The 13,795-nt window shown below is 29.7% G+C and overlaps 2 long non-coding RNA genes across 7 annotated transcripts; one reads left to right on the forward strand and one right to left on the reverse strand.

Annotated features, from left to right (window-relative positions):
• Nucleotides 1–623: 623 nt before the first annotated feature.
• On the forward strand, nucleotides 624–7,390 carry LOC137000872 (uncharacterized). The gene is made up of 3 exons (XR_010891046.1): nucleotides 624–946; nucleotides 1,021–1,186; nucleotides 1,376–7,390. It is a non-coding gene; the product is annotated as an uncharacterized lncRNA (long non-coding RNA).
• Nucleotides 7,391–7,692: 302 nt separating this feature from the next.
• Nucleotides 7,693–10,883, reverse strand: LOC137000871 (uncharacterized). Of its 6 annotated transcripts, XR_010891042.1 has the most exons (10): nucleotides 10,577–10,882; nucleotides 10,337–10,502; nucleotides 9,951–10,207; nucleotides 9,747–9,865; nucleotides 9,408–9,637; nucleotides 9,162–9,320; nucleotides 9,005–9,091; nucleotides 8,774–8,906; nucleotides 8,576–8,704; nucleotides 7,693–8,469 (listed from the first exon to the last, which is right to left on the reverse strand). It is a non-coding gene; the product is annotated as an uncharacterized lncRNA (long non-coding RNA). The 6 variants fall into 6 exon arrangements; XR_010891045.1 differs by having other exon boundaries at nucleotides 9,005–9,320; nucleotides 10,337–10,476; nucleotides 10,577–10,883; XR_010891041.1 differs by having other exon boundaries at nucleotides 9,005–9,320; nucleotides 9,951–10,161; nucleotides 10,241–10,502; nucleotides 10,577–10,883.
• Between the last annotated feature and the right edge of the window lie 2,912 nt (nucleotides 10,884–13,795).

The raw sequence follows: 13,795 nt of genomic DNA on the forward strand, positions 1-13,795 counted from the left end.
CAATTACGTCACGTATACTATAATTTATGAATTTATCGTGCTTAATCGTTTGTACGTCGTTTGTACATTATTAATAATCGGTTAAATTTATATTCCAACATTTTGTTTTTGTTTAAAACGCAAAATAAATAATTTTTATTTGAATATGGCGGGTACGGAGCACGGAGCGGGTGCGCATGCGTTTTAGTAACTTCCTGCTAGAAAATGGCAGATAAATCTTCAAAGTGCATTTACATTAATGTCAATTTTACCAACATCAAAACTGAAATATGATAGTCAATTGCTGAAACAAAAAAAATCACTGAAGTATTTCATGTAAATGCTGAGGGCCATGGCGCTTATAGAAACGTTAGCAGTAAAATTTAAGCGGTAAACAAATTGGCTAATCAATCTTACGTTTTCGAGAATACTACACTGTAATTGGTTAATTTGTTTACTAATTAAATTTTACTTATGTTTCTTATGTTGTCATTGCACTCATTTACAAAATCATTGGTAGGGCCTATCCGGACAAACTTGCATAGTCGCATAAAAATATGCATAAGGAAATTGATTAGTCCATTTCCTTATGCATCTGTTTATGGACCAAATTTTATCATATGTTTATGCGATTATAGCAAGTTTATCTGGATAGACCCTTATGCATCTTCGTCTTGAGCTTCGAGAGCGGGCAGTCATGCCGCTTTGTTAATCGAGCTCAGAAGTTATTCAGTGCTTGTTCTTTTTTGAACAATGGCATCATTTTTTCACATTTTTTGACACCGAGATTCGGTTTTTTTTTCCAGTTTTATTCAATCCATATTCGTATATTTTCTCTCACCAAAAACCATATGGTCGAGAGATTGATATGTTCACGTGGTATTACATAGCTCTACGTAATAAAATATTCGTGATAATTCTGGCCACCAAAATCAGTGGAGACAAGTATAATAGCTGTTACATAAAGGTATAATTAAATTTTTACTTTTACAATATTCATTTACCTAACATATTTATCTAAACATTTACATTGATTTAAAGCATCGTAATATTCGTTGCTACATAAGGACATATTACATTCTCAAATCGATGAGAAACGATTCTCAATCAAAAACAGTGTGGACTTAGATGACACAAATACAACAGAGGATTTGGTTGACACAGATACTGTGAAAGTGATTCAAATATTACAAATGAAGAATAAAAGGTACGTTGCAAGATATTTTGAAAATTTATGCTAAAAATTATAATATAATATAATCAAATGAAATTCTTGTTTCTTGTTTCTTGCACGCAAATAAAACTTTAATTCTAAATTAAAAAGCATAATCTTTTTTTCATGTCTTGTGTCTTACATACACTCTTGAATTAATATATACTATCCCTGAAATTTTAGGAACACTCAATAAAATGACTTTCTTGGATCAAGTGCCAAATTTCAAAATCTACAATCAAGAAAACTGTACAGACCATCTGTATTGGATTATGGAATTGATTATGGAATCATTGAAAAAAAATATTCCAAATATACAAATATGGGACATCGGCAATTTGGATCATGAGTAAGCTTAAAGATAGCGTGTGCGCACGATAAATTGATATTAATTGTGCACGTGTGTATGTATGTGTATTATGAGTGATATTTCCACTTAATAATTTTTATTGGTAATGATAAAAATGATACAAGCTGTGAATTTCTCGACAAATTAGAATTACTCTTTTCGGCTCAAAGTAAGTTAATATTTTATTTTTAATAACTGAAGTCAAAGCGTGTGATACCTATTTTTATAAGAAATAGAGTAAAGTTACATATATAACAGTCAGCTTTTAATGCAAATTTAAGAATACGAAGGAAAGTGTACTCAGTAAACAAGAAAATATTAAAAGTTCAGAAATAGGATCGAAAATTTTTGAGAAAAATTAAATAGAATTCGGCATCATCATAAATGAATTCTTCTCAATAATTTTCAATCCTATTTCTGAACTTTCAATATTTTCTCGTTTACTGGGTAGTTTATTTAGGAGATGATAAAAGCCTTTTGTCATTATTCTTGTTAAATGAAAATAAAAATATTTTTTTTGTGCTTTGACATATGTAACAGCTATTTTATTTTTTCGAATCTATTGCATTGAACATCTTTAGTATTCATATTATTACAGAGTTTTTAGGTATTGTTAATTTTCCGACAATAAGAAACGTCCGAGAAATGGACAATAATTTTTATTAATCTAGAAAGAAATATAAACAAGACACGTTTTAAAATAAGTAAACAATAATTTGATAATTTTAAATATAAAATAATGTTTAAACCTGTACTCGTCATTATTTGAATTTAACTTTTTTAATTATATATGATTAACATATTAAGTGAAAATAGGTAATGAATAAGTACTACATATTGAACAATAATATGTATGATGAATATCTGTTTAAGATTTGTAACCACATTTTTTTCTTCACATGTTCTTTCTGCTTACTTTAATTTTGATCACTGATTTGATTATTATTATTATCGACAACTTCTTCTTCAGTGTTGATATTCAGAGAAATTCTTTGACGTCAACAACTTTCAGAACATTTTTTATGGTATTAATAACTTTGTTGAACGTTTAGAAAAAAAATAATGCCTTCTGAAGTACACTAAGTTCATCTTTTTTAACACAAAATAAAAATAGATGAATAAATTTATGTTAAGGCATTTTATATTTCATTTCAACAATGTCTTACCGATTTAAAAGCTCAAGTTTTTTGTCCACATACTTATTTTTAATTTGTTAGTTTTAACAGAAAGTTGGATTTCTACATGTTTTACAGTTTCCTAATGCGATAAATTCAATAAATAAGTGTTGTTTTTGGTAGAGCAGTAGTAGCCGTGGGATGTCTGTTTTCTTGCACATTTATTATTGTTGCGCTTGAATGTATGAGTGTGTGCGCCCTTATGAAAATATTTTAGCAATTTTTCATTAAAAAGTAACACAGTTTTCAGTTTAATTCAGTAAATTTCATGTCTAATATTTCAAAACTCTTTTATTACTTTTCAACAGTATATTTTAACTTTTCTTATATTTCACAGTATTACATTAAATTTTCATACGAAAAATTATGATTTATTTTGGAATATATTCAGTAATTTTTCAAAAACTTTTATTTTACTTTTCATTAATTTCATAGTACTTTCAGCAAAATATTTTTATCAGGGCATGCACATATGTATGTTTATGTAAGTGTGTGTCTGTGTATGTGTGTAGTTGTTGGATGGGTGAGTGCGCGTGCGTGCGTGTGTGTGCATGCGCGTGCGTGTGCGTGTGCGTGCCTGTACGTGCGTATGCGTGCCTGTACGTGCGTATGCGTGCGTATGCCTGTGTGTGCGTGCGTGTGCGTGCGTGCTTTGTGCGGGGTCCTTTTATAGAAATCTTTTAATTATAATTAAAAATTATTTGAATCAATTTTGAAAAGATAGAATTCCTCACAATGTTTTTAGTTCGTGCTTTACGAAACAAATAACTATCGGTAGCCAATCAAAATCTGGATTGTTGCGACAAATGCAGACATCTCTCGGCAATGCTGCTCTATGTTTTTTTCACAGTGTTTTGTTCATCTCCACTCCTTTAAGGTTCTCAGTGATATATGTATTCATTTTTATCATCTATAACAGTGAAAATATAATAGTAAAATATTCCAAAATGCCGCGTCGTTCAACCGTTACTCTGGAAGAGAGGATTACGTTAATTGAAAAATATGTTGATTATTTAAAAAAAAAACCGTATCCTATATCTACATCTAATATTTGGAAATTAATGAGTGAAGAACTAAATGGACGATGGTCTGCTTTCAATGTTTATGTAAATGTAAGTCAGAATCGAATGGGTATTTTATCCACGGCTTTATCTAATAAGGGATTATCTTTTCATAACGATACTAATGCCGATACTAACGATACATGCAGTTCTATTATGAATTTGTCAACATTAAATAACAGCAATGAAAATTTAAATGAGTTTGAAACAGAATTATACGATGTAGATGAATTCAAAATATGTATTACAAGTGAAGAATGGAAACTGATGAAAGGACCAATTATGCAATATAATGACAAAAAAAAATATCCAATTTTGCAACCTGGTGTATGGACAGATATTTTGTCTCTTGCTATTTATCATCAAATAGAACTTCCTTGTGCATTTGTCTTCAAACATTCTAAAATCTATGAAAGTCCAGATAGTCTTCATTATTTACGCATTACAGGACATTGTAAAAGCAAAAAATGTAGAAATCCAATTTTCTGTTACTTAGATAAAAATCCAGGAGATAATGATTTTGATTTAACAGTTAAAACTCGCGACACTCTGTGGGATAATAAACATGAAAATGTAAAAAGACCACTTCGAGGACTTAGACGTCAAAAAATCGGACAAGAAGTTTTTTATCAAAAATGTGGTAATTGGCAAAAAAGTCAAATTACAGATGATACTAAATTTGGACATCGTATTGGACCACATATTCCCAATTTAAATGTTCTTCGACAAGCTAAAAAAGAGTATGTGGACAAAAAACTTGGAATTGAGCTTTCAGATGGGCAAGATGTTGTTAATACCATAGAACAAATGAAATACAAAGTGCCTTACCATGGATTTATTCATGAAGTAAAACGAGATAAATTCTTTGTTTCATTTAGTACTTCATCTCAACTGTATACTTACAAAAAATATTTACAAAAAATGAAGAAAAATTCAGCTATACAAGTTGATGGGACAGGAAGTATTATCAAGTCTCTCACACGTTACGATGGATCTCGATCTGGTCATATCTTTCTGTATTCGATAACGATAAATTTTAATGGAACAACTCTTTCAGTTCACGATATGTTAACTGAAAGTCAAGACACTAATACTTTATTAGGATGGCTTAATCAATGGCAAAGATTGGGTGCACCAAAACCAACTACTGCTGTATGTGATGCATCAAGAGCTTTATTGAATTCATTATCGTTGACTTTTAATTATCAGACAATTAAAGCTTACACTGAAACGTGTTTTTTGTATTCATCTAAAAACAAAGAGTATTATTATAGACCTACAATTAATACGTACATCCGAATTGACGTTGCTCATTTGATGAATATGGTACGTAAATGGTTGTGTTTTAAAACTATGCAACATAAAACAGTTCGTCGTTTTTACTTGTATGCTTTAGCTTTGATGGTTGACAGCCAAAAACTGGAAGAGTTTCGTGAAATTTTTTTGTTAACTTGTACAGTTGCTTCGCATGAATTTTATGATACAAAAATTGAGTCGATATTTGGTGAAACTGTTATTGATGTTAGAAAGAAATTGGAAACATATATAGAAAATCGGCAATTTCTTGTAAATATTGAAGAAAATATCGCTTTTGATGATAAAAACGAAGTACACTGTAAAGATAATGAAGATGATATAATATCAGGTACTCATCAAAGTCGAATTAAAGAATATATCGATAGTTTGTTGGTTATTGCTAAGAGTTCAAAAACTCTGGGTACGGAACCCAATCCTTTCTTTTCTAATGATTTTATTGATAGCTTCTTACCACTTGCGTATGAGTTTCCATTATGGTCTTCTGCTGCTCTTCCTAAGTTTACAAAACGTGCAAGTACTGCTTCAGTGGAAGGACATTTTAACGATTTAAAAAATCGAGTATTGAAGAATTATTCTGGACTTTTGAGAGCAGATAAATTTTTGAAAATAATATTTGAACACTATTCTGGTAATGCTACAATATTAGCATCAAAATTAATAACATGTAATCAGGAAAGAAATTCAAGTGTTAAGTCACCAATACTGTCAGATTTAAATAATTCAGAACTTGCTTCGCCATCACATGGATTCCAAATATTATCTAGTATAGAAAATCAGAAAGACTGTCGAAATTTCTTAAAATCTAACATTGAAAAAGTTGTCGATAATAATAATAATAATCAAATTAGTGGTCAAAAATTAAGTGAGGAGAAAGAAAATGTAAAAAAAAAATGTGGTTATTATTACAAATCTCAACCAGATATTCGTCATCGTAACAATCGTATTAAAGATATTGAAAAATTAATGCTTTTAAAAAATGGTAATAACGTCAATCAACCGACTTTAATTGATAAACAACCCTATTTTGCAAGAAATACTTGTCCATTCGATTCTATAATACAAATATTAACCACAGCGGCTATGGATGAATCACAATATTTTACAACAATAGAATCAAATGCCAACAAGACAATGCAATTTATTCTTAATTTTATTAAAAGGGGATCTTGTGCAAATATTTACAAAGAAAGATGTAAACTTTTACAACAATTATTTAGCTCAAAAATTCAAGCTAATTTTCAAAGGCGAAATATTTCGTCGTTTTCCATTGATTTGTGGAATAATCCAGCTGTTATCTGGAAAACATGTTTTCCATCAAGTGCCTTAGATACATATCATTGTTCAATATGTGATACTTACTCATCACCTATTCCCACGTTATGTGTCAATCATAATATAATTAAAAAAGATGGACTTGGTGCACTTCAGAAAGCATTACTTTCTTCTAAACATTTCACAAAGTTACTTCAATGCCAAAAAAAGTGTTCTGGAAGTTGTTCATGTCAAAGAACTTACAATGATCAAATATTTATTGAATTGGATATTCGGGAAAGCATTACCAGTGTTACAGGAATGAAGTTCGCATTAAAAGACTTTCCAATAAAATTAAATTTAAATACTGACGAGTATAGGTATAAAAATTATTTTATATTTCTAATAATCAAATTATTGTTATTTTAAAACGTGTTATTTGTTGTTTTCATTTCTTTCTAGATTAGCGGGAACTATTGCCCAACTTCCGGCACATTATGTTTCTTATTGCCGGAGAATTGACAATACTTGGGAACTCTGTAACAATATGAGTACTAAAGTTGTTCGATGCAATAGACTCGATAAAATAGAACCATCAGCTGTTTTATATGTCAAAGTAAACAGCAAAAAAAATGAAATATTTTCATCTACGTTAAATGACCAGAGTAATGAGGAGAGTTTCCTAGTGCAAAATACCTTTGATGACTCCGATACTCAATCGCAAGATAACTGGCGCAACAAGGGTAAAAATGAAAAAATTTCTTGGGAAGAATCACCAATTATTAACGGTATAAATGAAACTCTAATTGACAAAAATACATCACAATTCTCTTTATTATCAGAAAAGAGTTTTGATTCAACGCTAACGGTTGATAACAAAGTTTATCAAATAATAGGAATAAAAAAAATTGTACCGTAGTAATTTTTACAAAACGCAATGATTTATATTTGATAATATTTATTACATTTGTGTTATGTTATAAATTCTATAAGAATTATAGAACATTATAATATATAAGAAAAGTTATGTTTGTTATAAGAAAAAGGTCATAATTTTATATAAGGGAGTTACAAATTACAAGAAAAACGTTACAATTTCGTCATAAGTTTATATAAGATATCTCAGTAAACGAGAAAGTATTGAAAGTTCAAAAATAAGATTGAAAATTATTGAGAAGAATTCATTTACGGTGATGCCGAATTCTATTTAATTCTTCTCAATAATTTTCAATCCTATTTCTGAACTTTCAATACTTTCTCCTTTACTGGGATAAGATAGTTATACAAGAGATAAGTTACTATAAGAGAAATATCAATTTGTATAAGTATGTTACAAGAAAAATGTCATTTTATATGAGAAAAATATAATTTTGTTACAAGAGAAACGTTACAATTTTGTCATAAGTTTATATAAGATATCCCAGTAAACGAGAAAGTATTAAAAGTTCAAAAATAAGATTGAAAATTATTGAGAAGAATTCATTTATGATGATGCCGAATTCTATTTAATTCTCAATAATTTTCAACCCTATTTCTGAACTTTCAATACTTTCTCCTTTACTGGGATAAGATAGTTATATAAGAGATAAGTTACTATAAGAGAAATATCAATTTGTGTAAGTATATTATAAGAAAAATGTCATTTTATATGAGAAAAATATAATTTTGTTACAAGAGAAACATTATAATTTTGTTATAAGTTTATATAAGATATCCCAGTAAACGAGAAAGTATTGAAAGTTCAGAAATAGGATTAAAAATTATTGAGAAGAATTCATTTACAATGACAATTATCAATATTTTTATATAATATTTATATGATATTTTATATGATTATCTAAATAAAAAAAGTACTTTTAATATTTATTTATCCTATAATATAAATTTGTAAGAACTTATAAGGAACATATACAAATAAAATAATTAAAATTCTTATTAATATGAAGCAATTAAGCCTTCACAAAAAATGTAATCTAATACTGAAGATTTATAAACTTAAAAACTCTTATAATGATGTTGGAATAATGTATCATACATTTCTGACAAATTTATTGCTTTGCAAGCTTCATCTACTTCTTGCGTCAAAGCTGGTGTGCCACAACTGAAAACACCAATCTTGTTTGTCTGAAAGAAAAATTGTTTTAAGAACATATTACATAATGTAATAAATAGATTAAAAGATTACACGATAAATATAATTTATATTATCTGATAATGATGAAATGCTTACAGTAGGATACAACTTTTGTATAGACATAAAAAATTGAGGAAACTTTGGGCGTTCAAAATGTGTCACTGCCTTCAGTCCAGTGAATAGAGACTTATTTGAAATTTTTTGAAAATGCCGTTCGCAAATGTACTAAAAGTGAAATTAGTTAGATTATCTGTGAAATTCTTTCGGATTAACAATAATATTCAGATATCTCACCAAAAGTATTGTACGTAGGTCAAATTTTTGATAAAATTGAGTAACAAAAATATGAATCGACACTGTGTTGTTAACATCTGCTTTTTCGGCTTCTCTTAACACATCAACCAGCCATTCAAATTGCTTCTGCGTTCTTGTTACCCAAAGAACATATTACATAATGTAATAAATAGATTAAAAGATTACACGATAAATATAATTTATATTATCTGATAATGATGAAATGCTTACAGTAGGATACAACTTTTGTATAGACATAAAAAATTGAGGAAACTTTGGGCGTTCAAAATGTGTCACTGCCTTCAGTTTAAAATATATCTAAAGTGGAACATTTTGATATATATATCCTTCTCTTTACTATAATGTTAACAATGGTGTGTTGTTATACCTTCTTGCAACCAAAGTTTACATTGCAATTTGACTTGTAAACAACATCTTTGAGTATTGATGCAAAAGGTATAACACCTATTCCACCACCAACCATGATTGCCACTTCGTATTTGTCCCAATCTTGATGACTTTCTCCATATAGACCATCTACGTGAATCTATCAGTACAGATAATAAAAGTATTATTAGTAAAATAATATGTAGATATAAATAAATATGCAAAGTTTTATAATATGAAGAGTTACCACTGGCAGACTTTCATTAGATATTATACACTGCTCTAATTTTTCTCTAATGTTTGTAGTCCACGGTCCAATTGTCCGTATATGTACACTTAAACTTGTTTCGTATGGTGCAGAAGATAAAGTAAATGGATGATACTCATTTGTTTGTAATGCTGGACATGCTATTCTAATCCACTGACCAGATTTATATTGAAAATTTAAAGGTTTTGGAAATGTTATCCATGTTACATCTACAATATATATATGTGCAGATAAAATTACAAATTTGTAGTATGTGAAAAGTTAGATAAGAGCCTAATTATAGATAATCTAGTAATACAATTTGAAAAAAAAACGTACCTGATGGTAAGATTTCTGCTTTGAGCAATGGTATCTATTGTTTTCCTAGTCAAAGTTATGACTTTATCGAAGATAAATAGAATAGCTGGTCCCAAAAAGAAATAATGAAAATATGATTCCTGTTGTGGTGCATCAGACATTTTTCAGTTATGTAAGATTATTGTGTGATAATCAAATTTTTGTAAATATAAAAACGTTAATTACTTGTACTAGTCTTCCACTGCCGTGTAAAATCATGAGTATGTAGAAAACTGGATATAAGGAGTGAACAAAAGAGAACCAATTGTAGAATGATTTTCGTACCATTGGCAATGAACATATGAATATCGATCCAGTTACAATTGTTAAAAGTACTCCCGTTACACCTGCCATTGTACCCCAACACCAATAATGAAATTTGGGAAGTTCATGTGTCCTAAATGCCAATACGGTTAATAAACGCGTACAGATAATTGAAATATCTAAAAAGAGACATAAGACTTATACAAACTTACGCGTGGAAATAATTGCGAAACAAACATGTTAGATCGTCAGCACTTTGCGTAAATATATGATAGAAGTTATAGTTATAGAAGATATAAGCAACGTACCTTTTATTCTTCATTTGTAATATTTGAATCACTTTCACAGTATCTGTGTCAACCAAATCCTCTGTTGTATTTGTGTCATCTAAGTCCACACTGTTTTTGATTGAGAATCGTTTCTCATCGATTTGAGAATGTAATATGTCCTTATGTAGCAACGAATATTACGATGCTTTAAATCAATGTAAATGTTTAGATAAATATGTTAGGTAAATGAATATTGTAAAAGTAAAAATTTAATTATACCTTTATGTAACAGCTATTATACTTGTCTCCACTGATTTTGGTGGCCAGAATTATCACGAATATTTTATTACGTAGAGCTATGTAATACCACGTGAACATATCAATCTCTCGACCATATGGTTTTTGGTGAGAGAAAATATACGAATATGGATTGAATAAAACTGGAAAAAAAAACCGAATCTCGGTGTCAAAAAATGTGAAAAAATGATGCCATTGTTCAAAAAAGAACAAGCACTGAATAACTTCTGAGCTCGATTAACAAAGCGGCATGACTGCCCGCTCTCGAAGCTCAAGACGAAGATACATAAGGGTCTATCCAGATAAACTTGCTATAATCGCATAAACATATGATAAAATTTGGTCCATAAACAGATGCATAAGGAAATGGACTAATCAATTTCCTTATGCATATTTTTATGCGACTATGCAAGTTTGTCCGGATAGGCCCTACCAATGATTTTGTAAATGAGTGCAATGACAACATAAGAAACATAAGTAAAATTTAATTAGTAAACAAATTAACCAATTACAGTGTAGTATTCTCGAAAACGTAAGATTGATTAGCCAATTTGTTTACCGCTTAAATTTTACTGCTAACGTTTCTATAAGCGCCATGGCCCTCAGCATTTACATGAAATACTTCAGTGATTTTTTTTGTTTCAGCAATTGACTATCATATTTCAGTTTTGATGTTGGTAAAATTGACATTAATGTAAATGCACTTTGAAGATTTATCTGCCATTTTCTAGCAGGAAGTTACTAAAACGCATGCGCACCCGCTCCGTGCTCCGTACCCGCCATATTCAAATAAAAATTATTTATTTTGCGTTTTAAACAAAAACAAAATGTTGGAATATAAATTTAACCGATTATTAATAATGTACAAACGACGTACAAACGATTAAGCACGATAAATTCATAAATTATAGTATACGTGACGTAATTGCGACATAGGGGGGGCTAACTATCATTAGCACTGTTATGAAAACTTTGTAATTTTTTTTTAAATTAACGAAGAATGTACAAACGATAAAAATCATAGTACATTCATGTACAAACGATGTACAATCCGAATATATAAATGTTTTTACGATTTGCGTTAGGGGGGGGGCCAACTATATAGACCTTATTTTTGTTTCAGCTCAAGACTGCTGTAGGTAATAAAGGACCCATATTTTCCGGGTATAGATATAATTCGCACTGGGTGATTATCGATAAGGAAGAAAGATGACTTATCGGATACAGAATAGCTACTATTGTAGGTAAGTATAAAGTAATTGTGTAATAATGTTAATTAATAATGTTTTATTTATGTTGTTAATAAGTCAATTGATTGTTTAGAAAACTACTGTGAAGATTATTAATAGCTGACTCTAGTTTGATTATTAGTTTCTTTGATTTTTTATTAATAAGAGTCTAGGGAAAATCTAGTGATTTCCTAGAGAGATTAGTTATTAAGTGATATCTTTGTTATTAATAATAGATTTGATATTTAGGGCTGATAGAAAGATTGTTGAACATTTACTGAAGAGATAATATAGTTAATTAATATAAAATTAATTGTTAAACATAAGTTTTATAATAATTTTGTTTGTTGCGAATTTGATTATTATGCGAGAGCCGCGAAAGATGACAAGAAAGGTCCTGTCGCTACTTTGCATTAAATAGTTATTTAATTGTTTAAATAATGTTATTATTTGTTTAATAGATTCATCGTTCTCTTAGGGATAGCAGACTGAAAGCGGTATTTTAGTTATAAATGAGATATTATAAGCTGAATATAAGGGGCGTTTATGATTATTAATAATTATATAGTTCTGTGTAATAAATTAATTAGGAAATAAATAAATTAAACTGGCGTTAAGGTTTATTAATTAAATAATTATTGGCATGTATAGTCAATTGATATTAAAGCATTTGTGTGTATAGTTATATAATAAAAGTGTTTTAATTAATAATAAATGGATAATGTGTATATAGATTGTGGTAAGAGAGAGATGGTGAGCACGGTAATTGTGAAAACGCCCTATGGGAGGCGCTAAGGATGATGAATTTTAGAACGCTCTATGAGAAGCGCTCAAGGAAGTGAGTTTTAGAACGCTCTATGAGAAGCGCTCAAGGAAATGAGTTTTAGAACGCTCTATGGGAAGCGCTCAAGGTGGGGAGGGAAAAGCTCTGCTGTTACACTTTATCAACTTAATTATTAATTAATGTTAAGGTTATAATTTATAAAATGTAATATTTCAGTTACCAGAATTAGTTGACTAGTAATGCCGTAAATAAAAGAATAATTATTATTCAGAATTACACGTGAATGAAAGCGCTTTGCGTATTTGTTTATTAATTATTATGTGAATTATCCGTCAATATAATGTATAATCTACTTGAGATATATTCGTAATTATTAATAACATTTATTAGAATCAAGCACTTCTTATTTGTTTAATTAATTCAAAGTTGTGTTATTTATTACTATTTTGTTTGAAAGAAAGTTAATTAAGAAAGGCACCCGTAGAAGCTATTATTTAAGCAATCTAAAGCGTTAGTGTGATAGTGGTTAGAAAATGATATTATTAATAATATTTTGTACGACTTACTTTGGTTGCAGTATTTGGATTACTGTTTCGAACCTTTTGTTACTAACAATCCTTCAGTGTAGTAGATCGGTGGAGACTTGTGATTGTTATAATTGTTTTAAAGTTATTTAACACCACGTCACTTTATTGTTCAAAGGCACTGAGGCTCACACTTTATTTTATTTGCTTATACAATATTTTATCCGATATAACAATTAAGAGGCGGAAGGCCAACTTGCACGTGGTGACTGGTTTATAGGTTAACTTCGTTTCTCTAAGTCTCAGTCCTCTATGTGCCACAGGTTAAGAAGTCGTAGAAGTAGTCGTGGTCTTGACGATGAGGGTCGCTTATATAGCGGCTATCCCTTCTCTCTTGTCTTGCGCATTGGGCATCGTATGATCCATCGCGTGATCTGTACATTCCTTTCGGATGAGATCATTGAGTCACACCTGTATTTACATTCGTACAGTCTGAGATGAAAGTTAGGTTAGGTTACAGGTGCTGCTAAAAGCTTTTAGTTCTGGTTACTTTTCGTTGTCACTAGCAGTCGAGCATAGATTAGTATAACAGTGAAATCGTGCTACATGTTATTTCAGTCTTCGGATTTCTATTGTTTAATTTTATAAGTTTGGCGCAACTGAT

Source organism: Linepithema humile, chromosome 6, assembly GCF_040581485.1.
Source record: "Linepithema humile isolate Giens D197 chromosome 6, Lhum_UNIL_v1.0, whole genome shotgun sequence".
Taxonomy (NCBI): Eukaryota; Metazoa; Arthropoda; class Insecta; order Hymenoptera; family Formicidae; genus Linepithema; species Linepithema humile.